This window comes from Schistocerca nitens, chromosome 7 (genome assembly GCF_023898315.1).
Source record: "Schistocerca nitens isolate TAMUIC-IGC-003100 chromosome 7, iqSchNite1.1, whole genome shotgun sequence".
Classification (NCBI taxonomy): domain Eukaryota; kingdom Metazoa; phylum Arthropoda; class Insecta; order Orthoptera; family Acrididae; genus Schistocerca; species Schistocerca nitens.
Genome location: NC_064620.1, coordinates 7,001,721 through 7,024,844, shown reverse-complemented (window position 1 = coordinate 7,024,844; position 23,124 = coordinate 7,001,721).

Here is a 23,124-nt window from a genome sequence, read left to right as displayed (position 1 = left end):
ATAAACGACACTGATTGGCGTGTTATGGCAGAAATGAAAGTTCTTCATGCGATGGAAATATTAACTGTTGATCATCACATCAGAAGAAACGCAGCTGTGAAAGAAGGATACTAATTCTCAGACACTTCATTGTAACAAGGAATTGCTACGCTAAATTATGCCGTTAACCTTTCCCAAGCGAGCAGTTCGTTATTTAACTCCTTTCCCATTTTGTACAGCGAGGAATAAAGTGTAGATATTATTTGATGCAGGACTTATCAGTTACTTGTGTAGCTGCAGTGCTGGCGGAACGAAATGTGATCTCGTGGAATTTTCTATATTGCCAGTCTATGTAGCAATTAATGCACGAGGAAGAAATGCGTAAAATACAAAATGGTTCAAATGGCTCTGAGCACTATGGGACTCAACATCTTAGGTCATAAGTCCCCTAGAACTTAGAACTACTTAAACCTAACTAACCTAAGGACATCACACACACCCATACCCGAGGCAGGATTCGAACCTGCGACCGTAGCAGTCCCGCGGTTCCGGACTGCAGCGCCAGAACCGCTAGACCACCGCGGCCGGCCGTAAAATACACTCACGTCCATACACTAGTATATTTTTATGTATTTTCATCAATTAATTTTATTCTCTTATACCGTTGCTAACCTTGAACGAAGAAGAACGAGTTTCAACGTTGACCAAGGTGCAGTGATGTGCAAAACTTGAACGAAAGCAACTTCCGCATAATGTCTCACTGCTGAGCAGCGTAGCTCGACGGCTCTTGAAGTATATACAGAAAGATCTACTGCACAGGTGTAGTCAACCTTTCTTAGCGAACCCTCACTTCTGTGTCTCCATTAGTAGTAAAATTTGCTTACCGGTTCCACAGTCATGGTGATTTATAAAGTAGGTCACCAGCCTTACTTTATAAAATTTATAAAGCAGAGTTATAACAAGCTTAAGGATATAATAATAATTACTTGCGATATTCTTTGTGTCAAAAATTTATGAAAACCTGATGAAAATATTTTTAAAACCTCTACCGCCCACCGCCCACCACGAATGATGGAGAACTCACTAGTGGACTGCAGGAACCACGTTGACTACCGTTGTACTGCGGTGTATTACAGGAAGTAATTCGAAGAAAGATGCAGTGATACGAACAGAAATGACACCTTTATAGAGAGGCAATGATTTCACTGAATTCGCCATGTGTTATGATGGTCCCCTGGACATTACGAAAGACGGGACGTAGTTCTTAGTCAGGGCTATGATCATTCCGGGTGTCAATGCTTACTCTGCATTATGGTTCAGTGCTGGCCACAAGGTTGGTAAGCACAAGGCGATCCGTTCCTCCGATGGATTTTAACTCTCAGGAACGGAACGTCAGTCCATTCCCCGGATAACCTATCGTTCCAAGATCTCCTTCATCTGCACAGTCCTTTGCGGCCGTGCATTATCATCTATAAGAATGAAGTTATGGCAGAAAGTACCTCTGGAAAGACGCATACCTGGAAGGTGTAGAGTATCACAACCGCGTTGACCGCTGAACGTGCGTGGCCAAAGTGTTTGAGGTCAGTTTAGCCCCCTGCCCCCTCACAGACTCAGACACTGTCACACCTTCACCATCAAAACGGTCATGTTCAACAATGTTCCTGGCTGCATTACTCATATGGCGATTGGTTGGAACACATTAACTCTCCGATTTTTCCAATACCCTACAGGTGTTTCATAGCCAGGGGGGCTCCTGTAAATTTTGGACACCTTGAAACGTCTCCACGACGAGGGAGAAGACGTAGCTGGATGCGAGGGCACGTCAGAAACCAGGAAACTGAAGAAGATTGACACATGTGTCCCATAGCGAAACATTTCCAGAATGTCACGCGCTGTTTCCAAGCAGAGTGGCTGGAAGTGTTAGAAAATAAGTTGCGGAGTGAGAAACCAACTGTTCGTCCGAGAATGATCTCCTTCCGGTCACGGAAGTGACATTGACCCGTCGGGCCACAAGTCGTACTTCTCTGATCCAGGGCTTCTTGCTCCGGTGAAATTACTCACACGTTTGTGGAGTGTGTAATTGATACATCACATTTTAAGGGAACATAATTCTGACGGGAGGAAAGCAGTATATTTAGCTGGCGACCTGCCTTTTCTGTTTAATTGTTGACGAGGAGTACGCGTTTTAATATTTTGGGGTGGTCCAGCCTATAACACTATTTGTAGGTTGGAGGTTGTAGCATGTTGCAGGGTGACTGGAACACGCTCTTTAGAGCCGTGACTAACCACCCACGTATATCTGTTATAATCTTGTAATTCCTTTCCATAAATTCTTCCTTTCCTTTCATACTCCTTTTAAAAATTTACATCTTACTAGCATTTATGGTGTATATTCTTTGATGTTTGTGACTTTGCTTCAGTGTTACACTGGAAGCCTAAATTACCTATAAATATTCGACAAAAAACTGGTTCTAGCGTGCAAAAATTTTTGCAGAGCGGTGTTTTTCTTACAAGTATTGAGCTATACATAACTTGATGGAATACATATTTGGCAGCATTTTCTCGAATACTGATAAACTGTTCTACACGGGGGAGATTTAGAGATCAGGATCATTGGTTTGACAAATGTCTTAGGATTGAGGAGGGGCTTTACTCATTCTGTGATGCTACATAAATATTGTGCCTTTTTTGATAAACAGAACGTATGTCTGTCTCAGTAGCTTCAGTTGCCGTTGTGAAACTAGACGACTCACAGTCTTGCGTGTCAGTTCTCCCCGTCGATTCACCCTTCGCTCTGCGAAGTTGCAACTTCAGCACCATCAGGTCAATGCACAAATGTTCGATGCTTGCGTTTTGTAGCATCGGTGTAAGCAATGGGCACTATAGTGATCAAAACTTTAGCACATCCTCACTTTACGAGACACTACAGAGAGGTTTGTTATGAAATCCAGGACTTCGCAGCAGTAACTGCAGGTCAGGAACATTACGCCACCACGTCTCCCACACTGTGGCCAAGTACTGGCAGTGAAAATTTGATTGACCATCTGGATTCGAAGCAGTTTACCTCAGGGTCGTAAACCAACCGGTAAGCGTTTTTTAGCGACCTCGGGTATGGAGGCAGGGAGAAATGTCACGCACAGCCGTGAGTCATCTAGTTTCACAACAGCAACTGAAGCGGGCGTCAGCTACTGAGGCAGACAGACGTTTTATTTATTAAAAAAGCACACCGTCTTCAGGGCACGAGTGGCCTACCGGGACCATCCGACCGCCGTGTCATCCACAGAGGAGGATGCGGATAGGAGGGGCGTGGGGCCAGCACACCTCTCTCCCGGTCGTTATGATGGTATTCTTGACCGAAGCCGCTACTATTCGGTCGAGTAGCTCCTCAATTGGCATCACGAGGCTGAGTGCACCCCGAAAAATGGCAACAGCGCATGGCGGCCTGGATGGTCACCCATCCAAGTGCCGACCCTGCCCGACAGCTCTTAATTCGTTGATCTCACGGGAACTGTTGTATCCACTGCGGCAGCGCCATTGCTCTGTTTATTAAAGGAGGCACAGTGTTTATATAGCGTAACAAAATTTGTAAAAGCCTTTCACAACTCTAAAACATCATCCTTATCTCTAAACCTCCTCTGCGTATAACAGTTTGTTAGTATTCATACTGCTGTCTATCAAGTCAGTATCGAGGAGTTGTTATCGTAGGTCAAACTGTTAACAGCCAAGTGCCCAACACTACGATAGCGACTACTGCAACAATGCCGACCAGCCTCAGACTGCACACGGCACAGTCAGTGATCTTCATACAGAGCGCTACGTGGCGGTGGCGTTACCAATATAAGAACCTAAACAGCTTACTTACAAAACGACGTGCGGCGGGTAGGATTTTAATTTCTCGTGTCTGTTCGTCGTTGTCACTGTGCAGGCGGCAAATTAAAATTCACCTACCTCAGAACGGCTTCTGCTCAATGTCCCTTCACTCGGCAACGTAGATACTTACAAGATGATGTAAAAGAAGCTTTGATAAAAAAAAACCACCTAATATCTACAATTACTGAAGCCACGCAACTCTAGTTATGATAGAAAGTTCTGTAGGAATACTGCCATCCAGTTTTATCGGGCAGTAAGAAAATGGATTGGATTCTGTTAAATATGTCCGAAATTTTCACAACAATAATGTTTATTTTGTCATTGATAACCAAAGAAAAGGTGCTATTCAGTCCACATTTAAACTATTGGCTATTTCCTTCCAGTTCACGATTTATGCACATATATCACACGCACAGCATCAGAAATCTGTCCAAACCCGACATAGATTAAACGTTTTCACAGTCATTAATTTCACCACTAATATGAGTTATTACATTTGTTCCTTCTTGCAGATTTCTAAAAAGGAAACTGCTTGCCAAAAATGGTCAGTAGTTGAATACCGAAACATGCCACGCAGATTCTATGAAGACCAATATTTCACACGAGAATACCTGTCCAAGAGATTTAGTCAAAATCTCTGAAATTTCGCCAAGCAGTCCTCAACAACAACTGCTATCGACTTAGTTCACGAATAACTCAAACACTAATTAATTCTTCATGTTACACCTTTTTTATACTGGCACTAGTAATATGACCGTCCATGTTCAAAGCTAGCCAGCGACTCCCTACTTCCGGCCTCATTCCCAATATAACTATCCGGTAATGAGCGGGAACTGTCCCAATTCTGATTGGCTGACCTTACTGACTGCCAATCAGATTACTCGCTAGTGATCATACGCCAAAACTGTTCTGCACCAGTCCTTATACACAGATGCATTTGCTTCAATCTGACATACAAATGTTATAGTGATGCTTAATAAACGAAAACGAATAGACAATAATTCAGGAAATATTCTTTAGATGCAGATTTTACTCCAGCTGACTCTCAGGCTGCTCTGTTACAATAGCAATCACACCTCGGCATATGTCACCAGCAAAGTGGGTAAATCCCCTAGGATCATTTTCCCACGACAGTTACTTACGATGGTATATAATGCAATACTGATATTTGATGAATGTACCACATACACACTCTCATTTACTCACAGGCGCACATAACACGCAATAATATAAATACTGATTTAATAGTTCTTTCTGATGTTGTTCTAGATTCGATAGTATGAAAATTGTAAGGTATTTGAAATTTTTACATTAAATTTCAATTAAATAATTCTATATCCTGATACTTCAGGTGAGTATTTCAGTTGACAACAAAAAAGAAGTCATAAATGTTCTCAGGTGAATTTCCTTTCTTAAGTGTAGTTTTTATAACTTTAGAGTAAATTTTTCTATCTCTGAAAATATGCCCGCTAGAAAGCTGAGATTTTCACACCACCCTTACATTAATAATAAAATGCAGTATACAAATTTTGAAAGCGATTACACAAAAACTACTATTTACATTCTTATAGGTGGTGAATGTACGCGTTGAGTAAGGGACATTGAATAGCTTTCCCACGGCAGGCAGTGACAAATGCAGATGTGTCTCCCGGGTAGGCCATTAGATGTCAGCTCCCGAAGTTACATACAGCATGCTATCCTAAAACAAACGTTCGCTCGGAGCAACTTGTGACGCTACAGGCGAAAGATATCTGTAAATTGGCATCTCGAAGTTGAGTGTCGAAATTCATTTTCAAGGGGATATGAATGTGAAGCAAAGCGCTCTTATCACTAACGACTTCACATGTTCGTGGTATCTTGAAATAAAACGGAGGTCTGGGATGCCTCACACACATGCACAATCTCCGCTCCCTCGTTTCTCATGTTGTAACAGTTTCGGCTATCATACTTAAAGACTACCACATATGCATATGAGTATACAGGAAGGGAGTTAAACATACCAGATTGTCTAGAAGTTTTGCGACACCAGGATTTGGAGCGCATATTACAAGTGGTTGCGGTAACCTGAAAGATGAAACTTCCTGGCAGATTAAAACTGTGTGCCCGACTGAGACTCGAAATCGGGACCTTTGCCTTTCGCGGGCAAGTGCTCTACCAACTGAGTTACCCAAGCACGACTGACGCTCCGTCCTCACAGCTTTACTCCTGCCAGTACCTAGCGTCCTGCCTTCCAAACTTTACAGAAGCTATCCTGCGAACCTTGCCGGCGAAAGACAAAGGTCCCGAGTTTGAGTCTCGGTCCGGCACACAGTTTTAATCTGCCAGGAAGTTTCATATCAGCGCACACTCCGCTGCAGAGTGAAAATCTTATTCTGGAACCTGAAAGATAATCAAGATTATTAAATAGGTGTTGTGGCCACCTACCAAGGCCATCAGTCACCTGACTTACACACATGAAATACCGGAATTTGTCGTAAACAATACTAAAGCGATGTGGCATTTGTTGGAAATGCTACTAAAGTCACCCAAAATTCGATATACTGAATGACAAGAATACACAAGGCTGACAGCAAAAGAAACAGGCCGCAACAGACCAGTGCCTTCAACTCGATATAAAATCCCAGGACCCTGGGAGAAAGTAATAATGAAAACCGTAAACGTCAGTCTAGCAGAAAATATTTTCAGCATGTAGGCTGTAGAGGCTGGGACGATGACTTTTATAGCGATCATAATAGCATTGTGCAGTAGTGCGGCAAGGCTGGAGTAATTCCACAGTGTGGGTCGTCTAAATCACTGGCAAGTATACATTCAGCAGCAAACCTTTTGTTCTCCTTTGATTGACAGATCCCTAATCTATTGTTCATCTAAGTGGATTACGACCCCCTGGGGATAACCCATCCTTTTGAGAAACCTCCCCCTCCGCCTCGTCCTCCCCCTTCTCCTCCCCCACCCCTCTGGGAACACCCATCGCCGATACAAGTACACTTCCAGGCCTGAGTTATTCGAATACCGCCCTCCCACTCTATCATTTTTGTTGACTAATTAGATCCATCAATTAATTAATCCCTTCCTACAAATTATTCCCATGTTTATTTGCTTTACATGTCACTGTTTTCGCCATGTACATAGGTTGGAATTTAAATAGTGCCAGCACTGCTGTGGAGACACTATGCAATGGTATCTACTACTGTCGGTGATAGCACATGTTGTTTGCATACCTACCGTACCTCCGAACGAAGGGACTCGCCCGTCCCACGACACCGGCGAGCACACAGTCGATGGAAACACAGTCACTTGTGAGCGAGGGGTCAAACGTAACGGTGTCACTGTGTTTTCGAAACAGGAACAACGGAGCTGGATCAAGACTGAATATGCCAAAGGTCGTACAGCACGAGAGTGTAAAGAGGCGTGCGGGGAATCGGCATTGCCGGCCGCGGTGGTCTCGCGGTTCTAGGCGCGCAGTCCGGAACCGTGCGACTGCTACGGTCGCAGGTTCGAATCCTGCCTCGGGCATGGATGTGTGTGATGTCCTTAGGTTAGTTAGGTTTAAGTAGTTCTAAGTTCTAGGGGACTGATGACCATAGCTGTTAAGTCCCATAGTGCTCAGAGCCATTTGAACCATTTGAATCGGCATTGCCGTACAGAACAGCGACACGTTGGGTAAAAGACTTCAACGAAGGTCGGCAAACTGTCGCCGGGCAGGTCGTTCCTGCACGGCAGACCGTCATTGCACAGTATTACTCTTCGTTTCTGGAGCATCACCTGCGTCCAGCTTTGCGAAAGAAAAAGGGACACTTTCTACGCAACCCACCCATAATTTTGCACGACAATGCGCGGGCGCTTACAGCGCAAGCTGTGGCTGCTCTGTTCGGTCGATGGGACTGGGAAGTACTGCACCATCCACCATACTTCCCGGACTTAAGTCCTTGTGACTTTGATTTGACTCCGAAGATGAACGAACCACTTCATGGCTTTCGCTTCAGAACTGTTCCAGAGATGCGACAGGCAGCAGACCGCTCCATTCGCACCATCAACAGAACAGGCTCTGCTAATTCTGTACTATGCCTGCCACATCGCTGGTAACGGATTCTACACAACGCTGGTGGCTATTTTGAAGGACAGTAACAGGTGCAAACATGTAACTCTTCTGTATCAGTTGTGAATAAATAGTTGACACTATTTAAGTTAAAACCCTCGTATCTAGAAGGGAAACCTATTCCAGTTCCCTGTTAAAAATGGTTTTCTCTACGTAATTTTTTGTAGTATACAATACTCCAACAGACTGGAAGTATTTGTGTGCGCAGAAAATTGCATAACATCTTTAATGCGTGTCATAGTTTCTTCAGCCATATTAATTTTTCTATGGACATCATTTTTCTCCTCTTCTCCGTCCTTTGTGTCTTCCTGATCATCTGTCTTGCGCTTTTCTATTAAATTTGTTTCTGAAGAACACGTGGAATGAGTTGACAAAATCATCACTGCGAATGTAGTCTTCTGCAGTACATCATATGTTTCGCATTTTAATTAATTCAGCAATTGCTGCTGCATTTTCTTGAGCTTCAGTGGCCACAGAAGGATTTCGTTCTTGACCTCCAAATCCCACTTTGTTGAAGTACTTGGAAAGAGTTCCGGGCGTTGTTTCCCTTATCTCCAACCATCCAATCTACCGCATCCTGGATAGAAAGTGACAGCGCTAGGGCAAATGCACTTTTGACTACTTCAACACAAAGAATAAGAGACTGCAAAAATAATCGCCTGTAATGGGACCTTAATGCGTGAATAGTCCCCTGGTCCATGGGTTCAGTGAGGCTGGTTCGATCTGGCGGGAACCAAGCCAGTTTCATGTTTTACAACCTTGACTTCCGGTTAGCAGGTAGCAGGTTGCATTGTGTAGGAAAAGGTGAACTTGGCGATTTCATTTTTCATTTTGGCGTTGAAAGATCAAAGCCAGGGGCGATTCTAGAAGTCGGTGGACGGGGGGGTCTAATGGGGGGGGGGGGGGGGGTAGGGGAATGGAATATCGCTTAAGAAAAGGAGGAGAGTTAGTGTCCTCCACTGACAAATTGGTAAAATTTATTGTTGCTTAAAGTAGTTTTTGGTAACTGTTTTGGAGTTCAGGGCAAAAAACATATTTTAAAATGTGGGATTTTATAAACTGCACAAACCATAAAAAAGTTCAACTGATAACAAATACGTTTTTATTAATTTTCTGCATGCACAAGATGACATGAACGCAAAAACTTGAACTTGAGATGAATATAAAAAAAAAAAATCTGTAACAAAAGTCACCGGATATTTCCGTCTTCTGCCGAATTTGTCATGCTCATTCGTCTCTGTTCCTTTTTACTGAATATGCCAACGACATTTTCATGCCTATATCTCTTTTTTTATGGATATTTGCAAGAGCCAGTCCACTTATTCTCACCTCCCCCACTGTGTTACGCAAATAAGTCTTTATTCGTATCAAAGTAGAGATGCTTCGTTCAGGAGTGCTTGTGGTGACGGGAATAGTCCCAAATATTTCAAGTAAAGCATATACATTTGCGAAAACAGCTTGTCACAGTTCTTTAAAGCTTCAGTTGCTGATTCAGGTCTTTCACGTTCATCAATCCACTTTATCTTTCATAGTTTCAGATGTCCTTTTATTAAAAGCGGAGAACTCCCCCAAAACTGTCCATATTTCTCGGTGCCTGGGTCACTTCGTCCTCACTGTTTTTTAAACAGTATGCAGGAATAAGACCTTCAAGTGGTAACATGGTGCGAAAATCTCTGGGGCGTTGTCAGCACTGCAACGCGTCTGCAAAATGTGTGCCCGGGAAAATAAAACTATTTGATCCAGAGGTCTGGCGATTTCGAAGTTTTTGTCTGTGGTCAGCAATTTAAGTGTTGGTAGGCATACCCGGCATATTTAGCTTTCTTGATTATTGTAAGTGGTATATTAATATACATCCAATGTATATTAATAAATAATAAGACGCCCATTTTAATTTAAATGAAATATATTGGTTTCGATAGTAAGCTATTTGACGCTCTTATTATTTTGTTAAAATGTCTTTGAAATACATTGCAACCTGTATTGCTAAATAATTATATAAAAAAGATTGAATCTGTGCAATTAATATATTCGCTGATTTATGAAGTCATTTTACCCAGTGTAATATGATACTCCACTGGGGCGGGGGGAGTATAGTCCCCACAGCCCCTTCTCCCCTTGCCGCCGTCCCTGATCCCAGCCAATCTTCCACAAGACCACTCACCAACCATGCCTTGTTATTACTTCGTCCTGTGACTGGAAGCTTACTGGCGAGTAAGTTTTTGAAACAACGCAGTTCTCCCGCCTTTTCAGTCACTAGTGGCTTCTCCATTTGCTCTAACATGTTTCCGCACAGAAGTGAGTTGCAGTACAATGAGGTTTTGCTTGGAGATTTTTCCGCAGGTTCACTTTTCACCTCGAATTGCTGAAGATTTCGAAAGCACTGCACGATAAAACAGTGTGTCTGTTGCTACACTTTCCCCCACGTCCTTAGCTTCCCCACACACTTCATACCACACGATATTGTGCCTTGGTCTGAAACTGCCCAACATCCTGTGGATGCCTTCAAGTCAGAATTTCCAAGCTCTTTAACTACCTTCAGAGTCCCACTCTGCAACTCAGGTCCAAAAAAAGGCTAGTTTGTTTCCCACACACCCACTAACCACTACCACACCATCCAGTTACTTTTTTCATTTCCCATCTTCTTCACCTTTCTTTTCATTTGCCCGTTCCTCTCCATCCATTCATCTCATATCTTATTCCTGTTTTTTAGAGTATCATTAATTAGTGTTTTACCGCACTTGTAATCCAACATTATTTCACGCACAGAAAGTTTCTCTTTCTCATTCGCCTCGATTTCTTTAATTAATTGTTGACGACACTTACTTTTTGTTCGGATCATGTTATCAGTTGCTGAACTACTAGTCAACTGTAAGTGGTAGAAAATAAAACAGATAGTACATCTGTTGGCAATGCTTGACCTCACCGGGTAAAACTGATGTTTAGAAACAACACCCATATCTTTCATTGCGGTGATTGCAGCAGAGTGTTGGTAGGTGAGCAATAGTGTTCCAGTTTGCGCCCGCGCGTCGGTAATAATAGGAAACGAGAAAGGCCGACAAACAGGGTGCTCACGAACGAACCATTTCCTCTAATGAACCGACACTGTGCGTGACTCGTTCGTTGTTGCACAGAGCGGGACTGTTTGATGTCGCAACCCACAGAACCGTGCTGTGTCGAACCTCTTTTGATTCTGCGCGTTTTAACAGCACTGCCAGGGCTGTACATCTTTTGTGTTAAAAGTAGCGGCCTTGTAGAGTCGTGAATAACTAACGTAAGCTATAATACAGTAATACTGTATAAACTCATTTCTGCATTATACGAGGAATAATTAATTAAGTCTTAAAATGTTCATTTCTTTTCCGCGTTAGGCACGTTTCGCTTTATACAGGAAATTAGCATACAAAAGTGTACTTAATGGGTCACGACTGAAATACTTGTACGATTTGGGCAGATTTCCTAGTTATACACGTTCCGCTCTGATCATGGTTTACTATATACTCTTTAAATGTCAGTTGTGTTTCAAATTTAGTGTATTGCAGAGAATATTCTCTTGCCAGACACTGTAGACATGTGCCAGATATTTTAAGTGTATAGACGGGGCACATGTACGGGGAAGTCAATGCTGGTTTGGGTATACCAACGTGGGGTACTAGAGAGATTATACAAAATTCTGCTGGTGAAATACAAATATTCTAAAAAGTTGATGTATTATTTTTAGTGTAATTCGTTGATTCGGGGGATGGGACCAAACACCTAGATCATCGTTCCCAACGGATCAGGAAAGGATGGGGAAAGAAGTCGGCCGTTCCCTTCCAAAGTAACTGTCCCGGCATTTGCCCGAAACGATTAAGGGAAACCACGGGAAACCTAAATCAGAATGGCGGGACGTGAGTCTGAACCGTCGTACTGTCGAATGCGAGTCAAATGTGCTAGCCAATGCGCCACCTCGCACAGCCAATTTAGTTCGTATTATCATCTGCACATTACAATTTTTCACAATTTTAAGCAATTCTGCTTTACTGCACACTTTCCAGTTACTTCCCTTCCATTTGTCTAAGGAATATAACACTTTTATTGGGATGCAAAGGACAAGAATTCCTTTCATAACAGTTTACTGTCGTATGTTTCATACACTGAGAGCTGATTTCATTCAGTTACACAACAGATTTAGATCTGTTAAAATAAACAATAAAAAATTCAGAAAATCAAAATTCGTTATCGTACCTTATCTAATAACCACAGAATAAAACAATGTGGCGATACCAAATGTACGGGCGTTGTTCGGAAAGTGAGGAACGATCGGTCCCCAAATGGAAACTACCGTGTAAATCAAAGCTGTTTTCTTTGCACGTTTAGCTACACGTTCCAGGTACATCTCTACAGAGTCGCCGCTCCGACTTAGACATCTGTCGGAGCGTTATACCAAATTTCCAACTTCATCGTCATAGAAGGCAGCTGCCTGTGCTTTCCGATAATTCTCTACACTGGTCCATAGCGCGTAGCCTGCGCCCAAGTGTTGTCTTCGAATCCATCATTTCACGTGAACAGGGATGATACTCAGGGCGAGCCAGTTAGGGCTGTGTTGTGGGTGATCGAACACTTCCGATCGAAAAGGCAGCAGGTGCGTCTTCACTTCCCCTGCAGAGTGCGGCCGAGAATCGCCATGAAGAAGGAAGTGCGTGACAGTTGTGTTAGGTGGGCTGCATTCAGTAAGGCGAAGCCCCTCTGCTGGCCCTCCTACTTGGCGGGAGACATTGTTGTTCTGGGCACCTTTATTCGCTCACAGTGCGCTCACAACTGAAAAGAGTGTTTTGATGCGATCGACGGGCATACTAGAAACACTGCCCAGAACGTCTGTGAAACGTCTCGTCGGATTTTCACAGTGGTTTCCATTTCGCGACTGATCGTTCCTCACTTTCCGAATAGCCATCGCAGTTACAAAAAAACAAATCAGTTTCTAGTTCTGAGCACATGGCACATATTTCCCTAAAATACCCAACATAAATTGACAGGATTTCTAAAGAAGGGGAATGCGCATAATGTAAAAAATTTTATGTGCCATCCTGCATAATAATAATTTTGCTGTCAGGGGTCTTTCGATTTCACATTATGTTGTTGTTGTGGTCTTCAGTCCTGAGATTGGTTTGATGCAGCTCTCCATGCTACTCTATCCTGTGCAAGCTTCTTCATCTCCCAGTACCTACTGCAGCCTACATCCTTCTGAATCTGCTTAGTGTATTCATCTTTTGGTCTCCCTCTACGTTTTTTACCCTCCACGCTGTCCTCCAATCCTAAATTTGTGATCCCTTGATGCCTCAGAACATAGCATGCCAACCGGTCCCTTCTTCTTGTCAAGTTGTGCCACAAACTCCTCTTCTCCCCAATTCTGTTCAATACCTCCTCATTAGTTACGTGATCTACCCATCTAATCTTCAGCATTCTTCTGTAGCACCATATTTCGAATGCTTTTATTCTCTTCTTGTCCAAACTATTTATCGTCCATGTTTCACTTCCATACATGGCTACACTCCATACAAATACTTTCAGAAACGACTTCCTGACACTTAAATCTATACTCGATGTTAACAAATTTCTCTTCTTCAGAAACTCATACCTTGCCAATGCCAGTCTACACAGTACGCTGTGATAAAATAGTAGTGTTGATCTTATAAATCCTTTTACGCTGGTGTAGTTTCGAGGAGAAATAACTACAGCAGTTTGTTCAAACCAACTGCGTTGGGTACAGTGACACAAACGATGGTCAGGCAGCTGCTTCGTTTGATTGTATGTGAACACTGGTGAGTAATTCTGTTTTTCTTGTGGTCTTCAGTCCGAAGACTGGTTTGATGTAGATCTCTGTTCATCTCTGCGTAACTAACGCAACCAGTGTCAATCTGAGCCTGCCTATGCCTTGGTGTCGCTCTGCAATTTTTGATCCGCAGACGAGATTGGCAATGCCTTGATGGTAATTCTTAATGTGACAATATATTTTACAGTTTACATGAATCGCCTTGCCCAGTTAACGCTGGTGTACTTTTTTTAACGGATGACAAGTGTTATGACTGATCGTGAACTATAAAAGAGAGAATTATCGCGAGAAAGTGAATACAGTGTGATTCCTGCACCGAAAGAAGCAATACGATTGCGGACGACGCCGGAGAGCCGCCGTTCCCCCGAGTTCGCCAGCCCATACAAAATTTAAGCAAACTCGGCGCCACAGTTTCCAGAAGTGCGTTCTGTTACGAGACTTCCTTCGGTCGGTCTGAATCGCGAAGAAGTTGGCACGGAACTGCTTTTAAAAAATCATTTTTCATTATTCCTCCGCGTAACTTCGTTATTTTCTTTTTTTCTCCCTTTCGAAAGGATGGCAAGCGTCCGCAGCGACCGCCCGCGTCCGCACTAAAACTTTTATCGCGATGATATTGGTCGTAACGCCGGCCCTGCCGGAACAAGACAACAGCCAATAAACTGGCCGTATTCCGCTCGCAGCGCCGCGACGCTCATAAAAAACACACGCCGCGCGGCGAGGGTAGCAGCGGCGGCCGGACGGAAAGCAAAGTGTTCATCTCGCGTACGCACCCCCGCTCGCCCACGCACTCCCCGGCAATGGAGAGCCCGCGAGCCGCAGAAGGGTTGGCTATCGGGGCGCCCATCTGCACCGTTAGCAGCCCATCCCAGCGTCGGTGTAACGGCCTTCGCGTAACAGAATTCTGCTACACTCTACCTTCAAAATTATACATGGACATGTAACACATTTATAATACAGCGCTGAATTTGTGTCCGTGGCGCATTCAACGGTGGGAGTGGAATGTGGCTGGGCGTTGTGTCGGAGTAAATACAGAGTGTACAAAAAGTCCGGGGCGTTTATTTATTACACAAGAACCAAACATTGTACAGATATCATACATACTGGGTGATCAAAAAGTCAGTATAAATTTGAAAACTTAATAAACCACGGAATAATGTAGATAGAGAGCTAAAAATTGACACACAAGCTTGGAATGACGTGGGGTTTTATTAGAACAAAAAAAATTGATAAATGCGTGAAAGATCTCTTGCGAGCGTAGTTTGGTGATGATCGTGTGTTCAGCTGCCACTTTCGTCATGTTTGGCCTCCTAGGTCCCCAGACCTCAGTACGTGCGATTATTGGGTTTGGGGTTACCTGGAGTCGCAAGTGTATCATGATCGATCGACATCTCTAGGGATGCTGAAAGACAACATCCGACGCCAATGCCTCACCATAACTCCGTACATGCTTTACAGTGCTGTTTACAACATTATTCCTCGACTACAGCTGTTGTTGAGGAATGATCGTGGACATATTGAGCATTTCCTGTAAAGAACATCATCTTTGCTTTGCCTTACTTTGTTATGCTAATTATTGATATTCTGATCAGATGAAGCGCCATCTGTCGGACATTTTTTTAACTTTTGTATTTTTTTGGTTGTAATAAAACCCCATGTCATTCCAAGCATGTGTGTCGATTTGTACCTCTCTATCTACATTATTCCGCGATTTATTCGGTTCTCAAATTTATACTGACTTTTTCACCACCCAGTATGGCATTTAGAAGAGAAACCGTGAAAGTTTTTTCATGTATACCGCCACAGCGTAGTTTGGTAATTTGTCGATAGTCAGCGCTAGTCGCAAAGATGGCGAGTCCAGGTGCGGAGCCAGCTTTCTGTGTGTTGGAGTTGGACAAAAGCAGGTGTTCAGCGGACGTTTCGGACCAAGTACGCTAAGAAGCCACCAACAGGGAAGGCGATTCGCTACTGGCACAAGAAATTCGTTACGACGGATTGCTTGTGCCTGGCAAAGAGAAGCGTACGTCACAGCGTGAGTGAAGTGAATGTGGAGCGCGCACGGGAGACATTCATAAGGAGTCCAAAGAAGCCGGTGCGTCGTGCATCCCGTGTGCTCGAAATAGCTCCAATGACAGAAGCTGTCTATGACACCATTCAAATTGGAGCTAGTGCAGAAGCTCAATGACGACGACAAAGACAAGTGTTTTCACTTTTGGTCGCAGTTGCAACAGTTGAATGAGGATAAGGATGGCATTGCTGATCGCTTAATTCTTAGCGATGAAGCCTCTTTCCACACTAATGGGAAAGTGAACAGGCGTAATTGTCGAATCTGGGGTACAAAGGGTCCACACAAATACGTTGAATTTGAGCGCGATTCCCCATGGTTAAATGTTTTTTGTGCCTTGTCAAGTCGCAAACTGTACGGGCCATTCTTGTACGTAGGGAACAATGTCACTGGATATTCCTACTTGGACATGTTGCAGCAATGGCTGATGCCTCAAATACAATCGGAGTCTCCGTTCATCTTTTAGGAGGATGAGGCTCCATCCCATTTTCATCGTTAAGTTCGTGGGTACCTGAACACGGAGCAGCTGCATCGACGGATCGGCCATGCTACAGAAGGGGACAGCTGTTTCATGAAATGGCCTCCCCGATCACCAGACGTCACTCCGTGTGACTTTTTTCTGTGGAGACACGTTAAAGACCTGGGGTATGTACCGCCTCTACCACATGAGGTAGCAGAGCTCCGGCAGAGAATACGGGAAGCGACTGCGACAGTCGGGTATGGAAAGAATTCGATAACCGTGTTGACGTCTGCCGGGTTACTCATGGTTCACATAGCGAATGTTTGTACAAAAACGTTCACAGTTTCACTACAAAATGCGATATGTACTCGTATGACATCTGTACAACGTTTAGTTCTTGTGCAATTGATAACTGAAAGTGTTCCCGGACTCTATGTACACCCTGTAGTTAACCCTCGTACCTCAACTGGGGTCCTGGGAACCCGGATGTTTCTCTACTGTGTAATACAAATAATATGTTGCCTAAAATTTATGGAAACTTACTGTATGTTATGTTGGTAAAATTGCCTACATGTAATCGATATTAACTCAAACGTTTGTATTGTTGAAACTTCCTGACAGATTAAAACTGTATGCCGGACCAAGTCTCGAACTCGCGATCTTTACCTTTCGTGGGCAAGTGCTCTGCCAACTGAGCTACCCAAGCACGACTCACGCCCCGTCCTCACAGCTCCACTTCTGCCAGTGCCTCTTCTCCTACCTTCCAAACTTCGAGTCTGGGTCTGGCACACAGTTTTAATCTGCCAAGAAGTTTCATATCAGCGCACACTCCGCTGCAGAGTGAAAATCTCATTCTGGTTTGTATTGGTGTGGCGGTAGTATCAAGTCTTAAGGATTAGTGAACGCCCGTGGGGTCTTGATCCCCCCAAAGTGAGTTCCGTGTAGCTCATGTATGCAGATTGGAAATGTATAATTTACCAAGTAATACAACATTGAAATAAATACGCAGTTCATGCATTAGATATGTTTTTAATTATATGGTATTTCTCCCCACTTTAACCCTAAAAGTTCTATTGTAAACTATACTTTTTCAGCTAATATCTGCTGTAGTGTTATTGACTTATAGCCCTCTGTGAAGTCCATATTGCTGATTCGTGCAGATTGGAAAATTCGTAATTTGGTAAGTATACAACACTGTATGTTAATTTAAAATATTGCATTTCATTGCAATCCCATATATTTTATCTTGATTTAGAGTTACAGTGAGTAAACGACTGAGGACTGATGGATATGCATATAATGCACTAATGGCGATTTCGATAAGGGAGAAATTTTATTTGGAGGCCTAGATTCTGACGAAATCCTGATTTTGCCGAAATATAAGAAGTATAAGGTACGGAAGAGAGTGGAGAAGAGGATGGTAATACTGATGGTAGTCCTTCCTACTCAAATATCCTTCTACGTAAGTATGGCTGTAAGTGGTCTTCTAATATAGCATCTGAAAAGGGGAAGAACTAAATCCACGGATTTAGTTTCTCACCTTGCACAACCAAAACGACAAGAAAGTCTATTTCTAGTCCAACTGAAGCATGGGAAACGTTATTGAAAGAAGAAATGCTGGACATGGTATTTCAATTTCGCGAACGAAGGAGTTACTCGCAAACGTTCAGCTCGAAACCCGCCGAGTTACCATAATGCTATAAATAGTGTGTAAGTAAGAGCTGTCACAGTTCTCTTGTATCTATGCGTAGTAAGCAAATTTAAAAGAACTTCAGTCACCTAAATTTGGCAATGCCCTGTTTGTCGATGCATTGTCACAAAGGCGATTTGAGTTTTCGACTACCTGTGTAAGATTTTATGACGAAGCAACCCGCATGTAAAGGAAACAAGAAGACTAGTTTGCATCCATTCGGGACATCTAGTCGAAATTTACTAATAACTGACAATCCCCATACACTCCTTCCAAATAATGTACAATAGACGAGCGTATACAGCTTCTAAGAAAAGAAAGACAGGATCACTGCGAAGGAGCTATGCAATTTGGTGAAAAACTGATGATCACACACTTTTCTTCAGAAAATACAAAACTGGAATCTTTGGCAGCCGTCAAACGAATGTGTGCAGTGCAGTTTCACAGAGCATCTGGCAAGGACAGTAAACAGGGGACATGACGATACCGGGGCATACAGTCTTGTGAATTTCATTCCGTGTACTCAGTTGAGCAGTAGCTGTAACTCACAGATAGGTGTTTGAACAATATACACAGAGGTCGGCATTTGAGAGGCTCAAGGTAGCAAGTTGGAGTAATCGGGGAATCGCTCAACATTTGAATAGGAGCGATGCCACTATTTGAGGATGTTGGCAGAAATTGGTGTACCATATCAAACACAGCGTCAAGAAGAGAGGGGTCAACCTAGAGAGATGACGGGATGACAGGACCGATCAACAATCAGAGAGACACTCTGAGCCATGGATTCATCATTATCATCGATCTGATGTGCAGTTGGTGTTTCAGTGAACATTAGGACGATTAGCAGGTGGATGAGAGAAAGGGGTCCGAGTTCATGATGCTTACTGTGCCATCCACTATTGACCTCTGTACTCCAACAGGCTCGTTGCCAGTGGTGTCAGGCGCATTCAGCCCGGTATGTCATTGACTGAAGTAGAATTGTCTTCAGGGATGAATCCTTCTTCGAACAGCCCCAATTACCAGAGAGGCCATGGATGGAGACGCTCTAGATATGGGCGAGATACCATCCTGTCACCTGCCATGTGGTCCAGTGACCAGGGGTGACAGTCTGCAGTGCCATTTCGTTTCATAGCAGGTCGCCTAACATTCTACGCGCCAGTCTATTTCCCTCCATTGCGAGCCATACTGGGCTGAAATATCAACAAGATAATGCCCGCCTGCACACGGCGACAGTTTCTACTGCTTGTTTTCGAGCTTGCCAAAACCTGTCTACCAGCAAGGTTGCTGGATCTTTCCCCAGGTGCGAACGTTGAACGTTATGACCAGAGCTATCCAATCGGGTCGGGCTTTTGATGATCTAACGCGCCAATGGGTCAGAATTTAGCACGGTGTCCCTCAGGAGGACATCCGACAACTCTGCGGTTCAATACTGAGCAGAAAAACTGCTTGCAAAAGGGCCAGAGCTGGACCAAGGTATTACTGAAGTGCTGAATTGAATAAGCTCTTTCTCTTGAATAAATCATCCAATTTTTTTGAAATTGTTTGTCTGTAAATGCACTTCGTTTTTCGGTAATCCCTTCATGGTGCGTCGCTTTTTATTTACTCTTTGTCTTCAAGTGCATACAAAGCAAAGTGAATGTGTAAAAGTCCAGTATCTCCAGCCAAGGCTCTAGATCACTTTCAACCATATGTGTCGTAGAGACAGCAGGTGTCAAAAGTATGTGCACTGTATTTATAACCTTCTAGCTTGAATAGGAGCATAAATATAGACAAAATCGTGTTTTTTTCCAGCCTATGACACATAGGCTGCACAGCACAACAGACATATTGTAAAGGAACAGTATTGGTCTGATGTAGCAATTTGCTTGTCAGGGTCAAGAAATTGTTTTCTATGTCCTAACACATAGGCTGGTTTGCATGACAGATATGTTTTTAGGGTTGTATTGGAGGAGTATCAGCCTGCTTTATCGACCTGCTTTGCATGGTAGCTTGTACGCAAAGAGCAAATTATCAAAACTCTGATGTGGAACCTACCTGCCGGCTGGTGTGGCCGTGCGGTTCTAGGCGCTTCAGTCTGGAACCGCGTGACCGCTACGGTCGCGGGTTCGAATCCTGCCTCGGACATGGATGTGTGTGATGTCCTTAGGGTAGTTAGGTTTAATTAGTTCTAAGTTCTAGGCGACTGATGACCTCAGAAGCTGTCGCATAGTGCTCAGAGCCATTTGGAACCTACCTTGGATGACAGTTAGGTTGTGGGAGTAGTATCAGCGTGTGTTATTGAATTGTATGACGGGGCCTACACATATGCTAATGAGCATAGCTGAGGACAGGTTGAAATGAACAGAGAAGGGGCTGACAGGGTGAGGGCGAATAGGAAATGGGCAGAAAAGGGGGAGATCCTTGAGGCAGATGGAAGGTGCATAGGGGTATTGGGCAGCTGGAAAAGAGAGAGTGGGAGGTGGAGATGGAAGGAGACAGTGGAAAGAGGATATAATCAGCCAGAGGGTGGGGAGAAAGATTGGTCAGAGAGGGGCTAGAGGAAATGGACAAAGAGAGTGGGGGGACGACGGGATGAGACAAAGCGAGTGGGAAGTTGGAGATGGAAAGAGGTGGGAGCGTGAGGGTGGCAGAGGGAGGAAGAGGTAGGCACAGAGAAGTAGGAGATGTGCTCAATACATGGGTAAAACTGTGGGGAAAATAGTTAGCAATACAGTTCAATTAATCAGAGGCGTCAAATTCTAATTAAATACCCAGTGTGCAGTTCAGAAAGCATACAAAACTAAATATCTAGTACAGCAAAAGAAACAGTAAAATACTCTGGCCCTCAGAATACCTTTATAGAGGAGCTCCTCGACCAGGCCATAAAGGCCCAAGAGATGTCGACGGGACGCCGTGTCATTCTTTGCATTGTGGTGTAAGTAGGCTGTTTAGGTTCTTATATTGGTAACGCCACCGCCACGTAGCGCTCTGTATGAAAATCACTGGCTGTGCTGCGTGCAGTCTGTGACTGGTTTGCATTGTTGTTGGCTATTGTAGTGTTGGGCAGTTGGCTTTTAACAGCGCGTAGTGTTGCGCAGTTGGAGGTGAGCCACCAGTAGTGGTGGATATGAGGGGAGAGATGGCAGAGTTTTGAGAGTGGATGATCTGGACGTGTGTCCATCACAGACAGTACATTTGTAAGACTGGATGTCATGAACTGCTATATATATTATTACTTTTGAACACTATTAAGGTAAATACATTGTTTGTTCTCTATCAAAATGTTTCATTTGCTAACTATGCCTATCAGTAGTTAGTGCCTTCATTAGTTTGAATCTTTTATTTAGCTGGCAGTAGTGGCACCCGCTGTATTGCAGTAGTTCGAGTAACGAAGATTTTTGTGAGGTAAGTGTTTTGTGAAAGGTATAGGTTAATGTTAGTCAGGGCCATTCTTTTGTAGGGATTATTGAAAGTCAGATTGCGTTGCGCTAAAAATATTGTGTGTCAGTTTAGTGTTGATCAGAATAAGTAAAGAGCGAAATGTCTGAGTATGTTAAAATAACGTAAGGGGTTAACCAGCATAGTAATTCATAAATTTTTCTAAGGGGACGTTTCATAGTGCAGTTCACAAGCATACAAAACTTAATATCTAGTACAACAAAAGAAACAGTAAAATACTCTGGCCCTCAGAATACCTTTATAAAGGAACTCCTCGACCAGGCCGTAAAGGCCCAAGAGATGTCGACGGGACGCCATGCCATTCTTTGCATTGTGGCATCAAGCAGATGCAGCATTGAGGGACATGTGGTAAGCACACTGCTCTCCTGGCCGTTTTGTCGACTTTTCAGACCGTGGACTGACTGGTTTGACGCACCCCACTTCCTCTTCTATGCCAGCCTCTTCATCTCAGAGCAACACTTGGAACCTACCTCCTCAATTATTTACTGGATGTATTCCAATCTCTGTATTCCTCTACTGTTTTTGCCCTGTGCAATTTCGTCTACTACCGTGGAAGACGTTCCCTGATGTCTTAACAGATCCCCTGTCCTCTCATTTCTCCTTGTCATTGTTTTGCACATATTGCTGTCCGATTATGCGCAGAACCACTTCATTTCTTTTCAGTCCACCTAATTTTCAACATTCGTCTGTAGCATCACATCTCAAATGCTTCGATTCTCTTCTGTTCCGGCTTTCTCACAGTCCATGTTTCACTTCCATGCGATGTTGTGCGCAGAAATTTCTCACATTAAGGCCTATGTTTGATACTAGCAGACTTATCTTGGCCAAGTATGCTTTCTTGCCGGTCCTAGTATCCTTTTGATGTCCTTCTTGCTCCATCCGCCGTTGGTCATTTTGCTGCCTACGTAGTAGAATTACTTTTCATCTACTTCGTGACCATCAATCCTGTTATTAAGTTTCTCTTAGTTCCCATTTCTGCTATTTCCCATTCTATTCGTCTTTCCTCGATTTACTTTCAATGCATATTCTGTACTCAATAGACTGTTGATTCTGCTCAGGAGATCATGTAATTCTTCTTCACTTTCACTAAGGGTAGCAATGTCATCAGCGAATCATGTCAGTGATTGCTATTTAATTTACCTGTGCATTCTTGTGATACTTTCGTATAGCTTTAAATGCCTAATGCAAAACTAGCAGCCCGCTGTGAAGTCCCTCCAGCTCTCCTGTAATGCGTGTTTGAGAAATTCTCTATGCTAACGTTGCAGCAGGGCAGTAAAACACGCCACACTAGCGTCCAGTAAGCGGTGCTCTTGACGTAGAAACCATACTGCCAAAACCTTCTGCTAAGAACAACTTAACCCTTCCATTATCTTTTTCTCTTTATCAAGTCACATCTCCATTCCAACTATTACCTGCGAACATTAAACTAAATCATTGGACGGTCACTTGGCCTTAAAGTGATAATACTGAGATTCAATCTTACAGCGGTTTTTTTTTCTTATTATTATTATCTCCATCTGAAAAATGGTTGTGCTCTAATGAGGAGCGTCATTGACTATTAAGCCACAGCAATGGTTCGATATCCAAAAAGGATTCGTAGGCTATAGAGGGCAGAAATCATGTTAACCTGTCAATAATACTATAAAAAGGACTGAAAGGAAGGAAGATTAGAGTTTACGTCCCGCCGGCAGCGAGGTCACTGGGGTCGGAAGTGAATTCG